We start from the raw sequence: 13571 nt of genomic DNA, 5'->3' as shown, positions 1-13571 counted from the left end.
CTCACCAGGAAAACATCAAGCAGCGCTATAACACGAGTAGGACCAAAAGGAGGATAATAAAGACTATAGGATGTGATAAAGTGGCAGAACTTGACATGCGAGAAACCAGAAGGAGTCTTCTGACCAACTCGGAAATTTTGGGTGTATACTTAACAAAATACATAAGAAAATCTCAGAAGATCTGTGATTTCCTTGAGGAACCAAGGGAAATCTTCTGACCAACTTGGGTATTTTAGGCGTTCTTGACAAAATACAGAAGAAAATCCCAGAAGATCTGTGATTTTCTGGAGAAACCAGGAGAAATCCTCTGACCAACTTGGGTATTTCTGGTGTTCTTGACAAAATACAGAAGAAAATCCCAGAAGATCTGTGATTTTCTGGAGAAACCAGGAGAAATCCTCTGACCAACTTGGGTATTTCTGGTGTTCTTGACAAAATACAGAAGAAAATCCCAGAAGATCTGTGATTTTCTGGAGAAACCAGGAGAAATCCTCTGACCAACTTGGGTATTTCTGGTGTTCTTGACAAAATACAGAAGAAAATCCCAGAAGATCTGAGATTTTCTGGAGGAAGTAGGGGAGGACTCCTGTGAAAGTAGGTTTCTGGGAAGAAATGAGCAGGATATACAGCAGAATCTGGTCCTGTCTACGATGATATTCTGAGATGTCTTCCTGTTCATAAACATGCTAATTCCAAGAGTTTTTCAATGTTTGAAATGAACTGAATCTCTGACTAGAATGGTATTTTAGTAAGTTGTAATATTGAAGTATTTACAGTAGAGTTCCTCAAATTTGAACATTTAGTAGGGGGTATAGATGACATTTGTCACTCCTCAAATTGGAACAATATTTTCAAAAACGTAACGGAATTCATATAAAGTTCACTTTTCGTAAATTTAGCAAAATAATTTTAGCGAATTTTATTAATTGAATTTGTTGTTAAATAGGTGGAATTTGTTGAGGAAATTAATATAATACGACTATATTGAGGAAGCACCGGAGAAAAATAGTTTTCAGACTCCAATGCAAAATTTCTTTTGCTTAACCTCATATTTTACATTTTGAATGCAACCGTCGCGTCGTTCAAATTTGAGGAACTCGACTGTATATTGAAGTTAATTTGTTCAGTGTGTAGGCAAATATTGAAATATTGGTTTCAATATTGAAGTTTTATTTCAATGTCACTTGAAATGTTATTATTGCAATAATTTGCCTAGTGTGTAGACAGCTTAAGATCGCGTTCTCTCGGGGTATCTCGAAAACAGAGTATGGTTAAACCGGTGCATAAAAATGATCAGCACGAGATCCTATAAAATGGGCAGAGAAACACTATAAAAGACTCCTCTAAAGCCGCCATACCTCCCATACCTCTAAAAAAATATTTCAAAACGCTCAAACTCCATAAAAATTACCCATTAAATCTTGAATTAATTCTCAAAACCAACAGTGTAGTAATCCCTTTGCTGGGTGTTAATAATCCTCACGGAGGAAGTCAATTGAGTAAATATTGGCAAAATGGCTTGTTCATTCTTCACCAAAAATGAGATTTTTCTTTCCTCCTTCACTGTGTGGATTGTCGGTGACTTTGAGCGGAAAAGCTCTCTCAAGGAAATCTTGTGAGGGTGCTCAAGAGGAAAATTTGTGGGGAAATTTGTGCCAAAGACGTGAGCTAATCACGTCGTCAAGAAATCAAGCACGTCCCAATAAAAATGTGTGTTGAAAAAAAAAAGATGAGAAGAAAACCATAATAAAACTATTGAGAAATTGATGGAAAATTGACGAGATGCTGAGAGGGTAAACAAATTGGAATTAAATGTTTAAGAAATAGAGAAAGAGATGGGGTATGGGGAAATTTTTCCCCGGGAAATCCTCTATCGATTTGATCCTCAAGTCTCATAAATCAAGACTTTTTTTTCTGGGATTGGGAGAAAAATTGCTTTTGAGGCGCTGAAGAGGAGTGAGAGTGTAAATTTCAAATTTTCATTCATATTCCACACACGTTTCCACACCTTTGGCCAGAGGGTTGGGTCTTCCTGAATTTTCCTCTCTTTCCGAGGGGACTGCAAGTGTCTCCTTCAGGATTGTGGAATTTATCTTATCAAAAAAAAAACTCAGGGATGCGCATCTGAGGGGGAAGAAGAGGCTTCTCCAGAGGGATTATGATTTAAAGACGCAAAATAAGCTTTGTGGAATGTATTGTGGAACTAAAGCTCTATTTGGATTTTCCCTCCTCGATAAAAATCATCCTTCTCCCTCTGTTTGGTATGTTCTTTCGCAGAAATAGACATCTTCTGTCTCTTTCTCCTTTTTCCCGCGTCTAGTAAGATGCTTTGAAAAGCTCAAAGCTTCCCGGCTGACCACAAGTCACCCACCACCAATTTGAAAAACTGGTTTCGTAATAACTATTCGTTATCTCTTATTTTCAACTTTTATGCAATGATCAAAAAAAATTTTAAGGGAAGTATCTTAACGTTATAATTTTCAGACGTTCTATATTAATTGCTATCTCATCCCTTATACAGCTATCGCTTTCATAATTTCGATTCCCATTTTCAGGATTAAAGCAATGAAAAATCTCCTACACCAATTGATTAATAGGGGAAGTGGGACACCTTTGAATTGGAAAACTTTTGAAATTGGGGGTTTTTCCCCCGTTTTTAAAAGGAATTGAAGCTTATTACAATGTAATTGAGCTTTACAATTTGTTTATCTAGCAAAATTATCTCATGGTAAAGCCCAGTTCCATCTGAAAACAAGAGCCAAAAGCCCTATTTTAAAAATTCTAGGCTATTAAATATTCATAGAGACACTGTATCAAATCTTTTTCAAGGCTACTGATAAAAGCTTAAAGTAGTCAAAAGCACCTACTCCATCCCAGTAGATTAGTCAATTATAAACAAAGTGAATTGTTCAATAAAATCACCATAATGTTATAAATATATTTCCAGAAAACGACAGTAAAATACATGACATGATGTATTAGTTAAAATATAGGATTTTAGTTTGTGTAAAAGATAATTTGACAAATCTGACTTCTATGACAGCTGTCTAAAGAGCGAGGAAACCTCCATAAAGTACCGAACATAATAAAAATATATTTAGAAATTATTATAGGTTACCGTTAATATTAACCCAGTACTAAGATAGATAACTCGTACGTATATTTAGGTGTGATTACTTTGTCAAAATTCAATATTTTTTAACAAGAATTTCTCCAAAAGAAAGCTAATTAAATTCTTTTGAAACGATGCCGACGAAAAAAACAAAACCCAAAGCCTTAAGATAAGATTTTGCCAGGGGTCAGTTCTCCATTTCGGATATTCCGATGCATCCAGGCCACCAATTGGGCCCCTTATGCTTCCCCACTCCTATTCTATCTTATTTCCCGATACGGGTAGCCGCTCTATATCACAGCTCTGTGAGCAGTCAGTGCCGTTACTATGTCACAGCATCCCTTCTCGGTGTGTGTTTGGGATCAGTGACAGCGAATATTTGTATCGATTGAAGTACCACTTTCACATCGAAACTCGTTCTCGTACCAGCCTCTATTGTTTAGGCGGTTCACTTTTTTGTCAATATGCACCATTGACATTACTATTCATTCATTCACTGGACGAATTCAAAGCCGATATGGCATGAGAAATCTTTTTCTGCTGCTGCTCAGCTTTGAACCCCAGACTTCGCAGTCATAGAGCTACTACTCTATCCACTGACCCACTCGAAGCCCCAACCCAAAGCCTTACGACTGTCTACATCAAGCGTTTCACACACACGCATTATCTGAAAAAAGAACTTGTCACCCAGAATTCAAATTAAGACAATTATTGAGAAAAAAAAATATTATCAAAATCTGTGTAATGTCAACATTTCTGAGTATGACGTCATAAAGAGAAAGCATTACTCCGCGAAGCGAGTAATCTTTGTTTCTCTAAGCATTGGTCCAAAATAAGGAGTATCACCTAATTGGTGAATCTCTTAGAAAATTTCCCATTTTTTACACGAAAAATCTAATTCACAAGGCAAATCTAACTTGAGGTCAAATCAACAAATCACTAAAAGTCAACACAATATTCAACGAATATTTAATAATATCACTCAAAAAAGCGAAGAAACATTGTTAGTACTTCACCACAGCTAAATAAGACTGAAGTAAACATAAAGTTCTGTCATATTTCTCGTAAGCAATTGCTCACACTGAATTTTCAACAAAGCAATTTTAACTCAAATCATAATAAAAATTTAACGTATTTAGTGTTAAAATCTTCCAAAAAGAACAAAAATTAAGATAGAATTCATTATTCATCAAATATTGGAATAAAAATCCATATTTTTTATCAATTTATTTATAGTGTCCAATTTTATCCTCAAAGTGCCCAAATTTAGAAACTGTCCAAAATTATGGGCTCTTACCCTATCAAAAACAGATTGCATTTAAAATAATCTCAAATCCTGAAGTTTATCCTCATCAACACGCATGTTTTGTTAATTCTTTTATCGATCAATCAATTTTATTCCAGTTTTTGAATACATTCATTAACTTTTTCGTGTCATACTTTTATTCAGCACGTGAATTCATGCTGAACTGAGTTTTTGCTAATGCTTTGTAATGCTAATGCAAAAATTTTTATTTCGCCATAAGAATACGTGTGTTTAGGGATCGAGGAGAGATGGAACTTAATAGTTTTGGCAACACTTCCGGTGTGAATTTTGGTCAATGTTCTTCAAAATCTTTTCAAGTAAATCTTAAATATTATTTTCCCTAAATTTCTGGTAAGACTGACTTGATACAGTTAGCGAAATTGCCATCAGAGTATATGAGCCACATATTCCACAAAATAAATCATTTATACTGAAAAAATATAATAAACTTCAATAAATTCAATGAAATAGTGTTCATGTCTAAAATCCCTTCCCTCCTATTCTAAATATTCATAAAATGAACTATAAATATTTTGCTAAAATTGGGGGTGTTCCATTTTACACGCATTTTTTTTGAGTGCCTCAAAATGCACCTTTTTTTAAATCCTATTTTTCGAAGTGACTATTTTCATCTAGGCATTTCTAATATTGATATCTTAAATTTAGAGTCTTCAAATGATAAACTAGTGAGATTCGTCTTTGTCTCGCATTCAAAACGTATCCACAATATTAAATATAAAAAAGGTGTTCCATCTCTCCTCGAATGACTATATTATCAAAATATGCAATATACAATCTTTGGATATTCTATTTTGTGTTTCTAAAGAACTTTTTGCTGAAAAAAATATATGAATATAAAAATTTTGAAAAAGATAAGTTATTTCACAAAGTTCGAAATTCGTGATTTTTGATCTCAAATATTTTCTTTTCCTGAATATCTGGAGTCTTGAGAAAATTAGCCAAGAATGTTACATCCTTCTATTATGATGCCGTGCACAAACAGATAGATTTCAATTGTAAATAGTCAAAAAAGTTTCCCCGGGTCATATGTGACCCTAATGACGTGAAAGAGTTAACTAAATCTAGGTGAGTAATTTAAAATGAACCTTTTACTACTGGCCAGTCGGGTTGTCTTGTGGAACTTATTCCGGGGAGCGTCGCTATCAATTGTTGGACTGAGAAAGCTTCAGAGAGAGAGTCTCCCGACAGCATTCTGTATTCCGTCTCCTTTCCGCACTGAAAGCTTTTCCGTGGGAAGGGGAAAGGGGATGGAGAGGTAGGGGGTATACTAGGTTCCCGGGATGGGAATGGGGAGAAGGGTGAGAATTCTCAGAGGGTGGCAACGGCAACACAGGCGCACAGAGACAATGTTGAGGGTGGCTTTTTCTTCTACCCCAGGTTCGTGTGTTTGTGTAAGGGCGAGGACGCCATTTGAATCGACAGCAAACACTGCCACCCACCACCCATTTCATCCCCAATCTCCCCCCGTCCCCCCGTCGAAGCTCCTGGCGGGAATTCTACGACGTAGTAACGGATAAATCGGGTCGTCAGTCAGCGCAGTTGTAAAATATGTGTCTCTATGACGTGTTGGGGGGAGCGGGGGGGGGGGGGGGTGAGGGGACCGGCCAGAGGGGCAGGGTAATGGGGTAAGGGTGTGTGGGGTCATTGAGAGAGGGTTTGGCCACCAGGCGCCTCCACTGTAGTAAATTAAAATGAAATAATTCAGCATGTCTATGAAAATGCTCCTTTTTTCCCTGGCTACCGCCTTCCCATATCAAAACATCTGCCCCCCATGCCCCAAATGCTGTCCCCCCGCCATTCCTCGTGTTTATGGGATTTATACGATCCTCGAGTGGTGCTGAATTTAACCATTAATTGAGGTCAATTGGAGGCGTATTTTCCATCAAATTTTCCCATTGCCTTTCAGCCTTTTGGGGCGTGATTTTGGGGTCAAATTGTATTTGGAAAGAGATTCAAATGCGGAGGTGGGAAGATTAATGGGCGAAAGTGAGGATTCCCAGAGAGAAACATATTAGAATTTATGAGCTGATTTGTCCAAAATCCACATCTATGATTAGATTTAATGTGAAATGCAATCTGACAGGTCTCACTATGTTGACAGCAATGACATCTATCCAAATCCAAAATATTGGGGAAAATTAAGATATTTTTGTCTATAAAAAATATTATATGGGATTATTTAACCATAATCTAGAATGTGCGGTTATATCTGTTCTTATACGAGAGTTCGAACTACTTTGACAGCTGTCAAAAACACCAGATAATCTTAAAATTATCAAGGGTTAATAAAAAAGTAATTGGAGATGAAACGATAAAATAATAATGCTTGCTTTAAAATTAAGCTTTGATTACTTTGAATTACTTTTCGCTAATTCACTTTTAATTAAACCTTTATTGAAATACTTTTTTCACAAGGATAAATAATAAATGTTTTCAATCAACGAGCTGTCATTAGCGAAAATATCACTGCTAGAAAATTTTTAGTGAAGAACCCAGATGGCACAAGATTGAAATGAGTCGATTACATTACACTCACTTATTTAATGGATAAAAATATTATTTTTGCTTCTTCTTAAACGTAAATAGTTATATTATGTTACTGTAGTGACTATATTACGGAAATAAAAATAAAAATATTATTTTAAATGGATTAGTCATAAAGGATCCAGATAGCAAAGCGCCCGGATTAGCACACTTGACTTGAAATAATTTTGAAGAAAAAATATAAATCATTTATATGTTTATTTAGGAACTATTCACAGAAGTCTAAAATTTTCAATTAAATGAAGTGCAATCTGACACTTGATTATTCTGATCATTCTGACATGAAAAGTCAATAGACTATATTGACTGTTCCAAAGGAGATATAGAAAATTCAGAACGTAATTTGGCTAAAATTTAGGATTCGAGGATATAAGTCGTGCAATCTGACAGATCTTATTTTTTTGACAGATGTCAAAAAGGTAAGTAAATCTATACGGATCACCAAAAAGGTAATAAAATTATTTTGAGGGAAAAATGAAATTTAACAGAGTTTTTAGATTTAGATTATTCTGACATCTGTCAAAAAGGCAATAAAGCCATTTCCAAAGATGATACAGAAAATTCAGAACGTAATTTGGCTAAAATTTTGGATTCGAGGATATTAGTCGTGAAATGTGACAGATCTTATCTTATAAAAATCATTTTGAGGAATACAATAAAAATTTATAAGGTTATTGGGAGTTTAAAATTTTTAATTAAATGTAGTTCAAACTCACAGACCTAATACCTTTGACAGCTGTCAAAAAAGGCCAGTAAATCTAATTTTGAAGAAAAAGATCAAAATTAATGAGTTAAAAAGACAATAAATATATTTTCAAAGAAAATTAAGAAAATGCAGGACGTAATTTGACTAAAATTTTATTCTTTGACAGCTGTCAAAAAGGCAAGTAAACATTTAAAAATTACGAAAAAGCAATAAAAATCATATTGAGGAGTAACATAGAAATTTATAAGGTTATTTGGGAGTTATTCGAACAGTTTAAAATTTTCAATTAAATGTAGTGTAAACTGACAGATCTAATACCTTTGACAGTTGTCGAAAAAGGCCATTAAATTTCATTTTAAGGAATAATGTCAAAATTAATTAGTTAAAAAAGACAATAAATATATTTCCAAAGAAAATTGAGAAAATGCAGGACGTAATTTGCCTAAAATTTCGAATTCAAGAATAAAGTACGTACAATGTGACAGATGTTATTCTTTGACAACTGTAAAAACGACAAGTAAACATTTAAAAATGACTAAAAAGGAATAAAAATAATTTTGAGGAATAACATAAAAATTTGTAAGGTTCTTTGGGAGTAATTCGAACAGTTTAAAATTTTTAATTAAATGTAGTGCAAATTCACAAATCTAATAACTTTGGCAGCTGTCAAAAACGCAAGTAAACTTTTAAAAATAACGAAAAAGTAATAAAAAATGATATTGAAGAGTAACAAAAATTTATAAGGTTATTTGGGAGTTATTCGCATAGTTTAAAATGTTTCATTAGATTAAGTGCAATCTGATAGATCTAATACCTTTAACGGCTGTCAAAAATGCCAGTAAATCTCATTTTGAAGAATAATATCAAAATTAATTAGTTAAAAAAGACTATAAATATATGTATTTCCAACTAAAATTTAGAAAATTCAGGACGTAATTTGCCTAAAATCTTATTCTTTGACAGATGTCAAAAAGACAAGTAAATATTTAAAAATAACGAAAAAGTAATAAAAAGTCATATTGAGAATAATATAATAAAACAACATAAAAATTTATAAAATTATTTGGGAGCTATTCGCGTAGTTTAAAATTCTCCATTAAATTAAGTGCAATCTGATAGATCCAATATGTTTGACAGCTGTCAAAAAAGACCAGTAAATCTTATTTTAAAGAATAATACCAAAATTAATTAGTTAAAAAAGACTTTAGGGGAAAGTGCGCTACCTTCGGTCGGACGACTCAAGCTTTTCTCTTCAATTTTTTTCTCTATGTTTCTTATGGATTTCACCCAAAGCTCTTTTCTGAAAATTTGAGGTATTAGACTAGCTATTAAAAAATAATATTTTAATGGGCCAAATTCATTTATAACACATTGAAAAAAATTATTTGTGCGAAGCATAAATCGTCCGAAAGTAGCGCACTTTCCCTTAAATATATTTCCAAAGAAAATTAAGAAAATGCAGGACGTAATTTGGCTGAAATCTAGGATTTGAAGCTACAGTGCCCGCTTCGTAATCCGGATGGATTTTTTGAATTTGTTCAACGTCTCAAAAATATAATACAAGGTTTTTTCTAGAATTAGAATAAAAGTTTTTAATTAAGTTTAAAAAGACATAATTAGAGAATTCTATGCTATTATGCTTCATTTATTAAACAAAAATATCAAAGGATAATTCATTTTCATTGCTGAATACTCGTGCATACATAACCTCAAAATTATTTTAAATGTAACCGTCGATAACTCGTCCGGATTACCGCGATCCTGATTAGAGAGCGGGAACTGTATTTTAAATTAAATCTTACGCTTCTGACCACTTTGACAGCTGTCAAATAGCAAGTAAATAAATCTCCATGAAGGTTACAAAAATAATTACATGGGGAAGTAATTAAATTTATGAGGTCAACTGGTCAAAATCCTGGATTTTGCTGTTATTTGAAGAGAAATCTGACAGTTGTGACAACTTTGACAGCTGGAAAAGTCGAGACAATATCCAAATATCCCCAGCAGAGATATTACAGGGAACATTGAGAGAGAATATCTCCCCATCTTGAGACATTCTTTCTCCCCCATTTTTTCCAGACAGTCCTCCCATTTACGCAGCAATCTTCAACAAAAGGGGGTGAGTCTCTCGGAGGAAGAGACCCAGACATCACACCCCATTCCCTTACAAAGCACAGAGATATATAAATTCGATAGAGAAATTCTGAGTGGCAAATGTGAGTATTTGGACAATAAAAATAACGACAATGGCAATAAGAAACTGCAAGTGTTTTCCCACCCAAAATTTATGCAGTGTCTTTTTGGAAAATTGACTTGAGAAAATTCTCATTCTTCTCCAATGACTGTTTTTTTCATCACATCAATTTTTGGGTGGGAATACCAATGGGGTTGGAGAAAATGAAAGAGGGTGTGAAAACAAATTTAGGAAGTTTTCACACTCAGCAACACACAAAAGTGGCTAATAGCCAACAATTTTTCAAGATTATGTCTATGCCATTTCCACATTTTCTCCCCATTTCTCGAGACACCGCTTGATTCGCTTTAGTCAAAAAAAAAAACGGTAAAGTGCTGAATGTTGACTTTTTCAAAGTTTTCAAAAGCCAAATTTAGAAAGATGTTCTAAATTATTTTATAAGCTTTTAAAAGATGGTTTGAAAAAACAACAGTTTTGAAGATATTTTCAATTTTAGAACAGAAAAAAATTGTGGTCTAGAAGACGTTATGCCCTTAATGCCCTTGAATTAATCTTGATAATGGTTTTTTTTAAAGTCAACGATTTAAGAGAGTCTAGATAGGGTATTACTTAACCGATTGGGGTAAATTTAGGTTTGCTGGAAAGGTCTTGGAATTTCGGATCAATCGGAACCGGTTCAGATTGATACTTAACCATTTTTAAACCGATAATTAATTTCCGTCCAGAATTTAATTTTTGAGACTGTAAAATTTTACAGTTCCGGTAAATGTGGTATCCGGACAAATAGATTTGGAAGTTCGAATTCTGATTATATGGAATTGTCATCAAATTCTGAGATTGTCAGTGAATCGGTTTGAAACGGTTATGAACCGGTAACCATAAAAATTATGGAACCGAAAGAAACTGGTACAATACGTACAATAATCTCTTCATACTTCTCTATAATCCCTAACCTCAAACCCTTTCCGTAATCTTTTCTGTCCTCCTTTAAAGCCCCCGTTCCCGGTTCCCGCCGATCCCTGACAACTGCCTGATAAAGCTGCCACGCGAAAATTTATTTTCCGCCATGAGATCTCGCACCAAATTTATTCGAAACACATCCAGCATCCCCCGCACATTCCGAAGGAAAAAAAATGTAGCCCAAGAAGGTCACATCGGATGCTCTGTGGATTTTTTCTGCCAAAACCTTCTCCCTATGGCCCCCATTTGAAAGATAGAAGAAAATTTGGGGAATTTGTCACGAAGAGGCCTCGTTGAATTTTCCACCCCGCGACATTCGCATAAATTCCCGTTAATTTGTTGATGTGACACGCGGAATTTTGACGCTTTCATGCGTGGGTGGGAGGCTGGTTAATATTTTTGAGGCACTTCAGGAGGGTGGTTTTCCCTTTTCTTTGCTCGAAGTCGAAAAGAAAGCAATTTGATATGTAATTCAACGATGATGCTTTTCCTTCTTAGGAGGTATCTGTAAAAGAAACTTACAAAAGCCAAACGGTGAGGGATAGCAACTTGAGGCCTTCGAGAAATGTTTGTAAGTCGAATGTGGAATATTCATGATCTAATAGAACCTCAATTTTGCTTAATGTTATTCCTTTTATTAGAATTAAAAATTAATTAGAGAAAATTACCGAATACAGGAATTGAATGAAAACTTTTCGACACTATCGAATTGATAATATCAATAAAACGGATTTTTAAACCTTATTGGATCATTTTGTACCATTCTTAAAAAAATGCATTTAAAATAAACATTTGCGTAAGTCTATCCTACTCTTTCGACTCCAAATTGGACTTAACTAAATTTAATTTGGTGTGATTTTCAAAAGAAGAAGAAGAAGATCACGAAAGAATAAGCTTTTAAGAAAAAAAGGGATGTGAATTTCAATTTTATGAAATTTTCCTGGTCTAAAAGGTGTGTCGGAGCCATATAGCTGAATTTTGTTTTACTGGCTAAACTTGAACTTTTTACTGAAAAAATTGAAATCGATATTTTTTACAGGCCAAAATCTATTTTTCTATTCATTGAAACTATTTTTAAGAACCTATTGGAATTTTCGCTGATCAAAATTTATATTTTACTAATCAAAAATACACTTTAATGATCGAAATAGACTTTTATTCCAATTAAAAATGTTCAATTAACAAAAATTCAATTTGTTTTTTTTACCAACAAAAATCAATTTTTCACTACCTGGGTCCCGGGGTTATGAACATTTTCGGGACCAAGATAACTCGCGTGAAATGGCTTTATGTTTCAGTAAATGAGCATATGCTTAGGATATTTCACTATAATAAGTTACAGGAACGCCATAAAATATGCAAAATTGTTGGCGGCAATTGACTAAAACAATATTTTTTTATGAATTATTCTTTTAGTGATCAAAAATATTGTTTGATTTTTCAGTAACTGAAATATTTATTTTTTCGCAGCAGATTCTTTTTATTTACTACTCTTTTACGAAATTAATCGACATTGTTACTGAGGAATATTATTATTTTTTAAATGAACTACATGGTTTTTTGTACTGGTTGCACTTGATTCTAGTACTGACCAAAATCGTTTTACAGACCAAACAATTTTTTTATATGCAGAATTTTTTTTTATAACTGAGATTTGTTTTCGTTAACAAAAAAGAACAATTTTTCACTAAATCGAAATTATTTTTTAAATGTATGAAACCTATTGTTTAATGGCTGCAGCCACCTTTTAGTTCAGGAAAATTTTATAAAGTCGAAATTCGCATCACTTTCTATCTCCAACCCATTAAACATCACAACAAATTTAATTTAGCTCAATCGAATTTGGAGTGCAAAAGAATAAGATAGACATATACAAAAACGTTTGAGAAAGAAAGTTGTGAATTTTGATTACATGAAATTTTGCCAATCTAAAAGGTGTTCTAGACCCATAAAGAAGTAATTCGACTTTTTGCTGACCAAAATTAATTAATTAATGATCAAAAATGTTTCTTGGTTCTGGCACATCTTTTAGGTCAGGAATATTTCATGTAATCGAAATTCACATCCCTTTTCAACTTAAAAGATTTGCATAAGCCTATCCCACTCTTTCGGACTCTTTATCTTCTTTCAAACGTCATGTGAAATTCAATTTAGTTCAATCTAATTTTGAGTCCGGAAAAGTGGTATAGACTTATGCAAATCTTTTGAGAAAGAAAGGAACGCGAATTTTGATTTCATGAAATTTTACCGATCTGAAAAGTATTGGCATTGACCTAAATCGATTTTTACTGTTCTGAAGTTAAAATCTTTTCCTATTATAAGACCTAAATTATATTTTTATTGAACAAAATTGAACTTTCTACTAACAAAGATTCATTCTTTTTTACTGACAAAATTTGATTTTTGATTATACGAAATTGATTTCTTTAATAAGGAGAATTATTTGTTTTAATGGCTTCTGCACACCTTTTAGATCAAAAAAATTTCATAAAGTCAAAATTCACATTCCTTTCTTTCATAAAAGTTTTGCATTATGTATATCCTAGTCTTTCGTATTCTTCTTCTTTTAAACATCATAACAAATTAAATTTAGCTTGGCCGAATTTGGAGTGGAAAAGAATGAGATATACATATGCAAAACGTTTCAGAAGGAAAAGGATGTCAATTTTGAAAGATCGAAAATGGTGAGAAATAAATCAAAACTGTTAAGTAGAAAAAATTAAAATGG

This window comes from Phlebotomus papatasi, chromosome 3 (genome assembly GCF_024763615.1).
Source record: "Phlebotomus papatasi isolate M1 chromosome 3, Ppap_2.1, whole genome shotgun sequence".
NCBI classification, from domain to species: Eukaryota; Metazoa; Arthropoda; class Insecta; order Diptera; family Psychodidae; genus Phlebotomus; species Phlebotomus papatasi.
The sequence above is the reverse complement of the archived record's forward strand: the minus strand, read 5'-3'. Positions refer to the sequence as shown.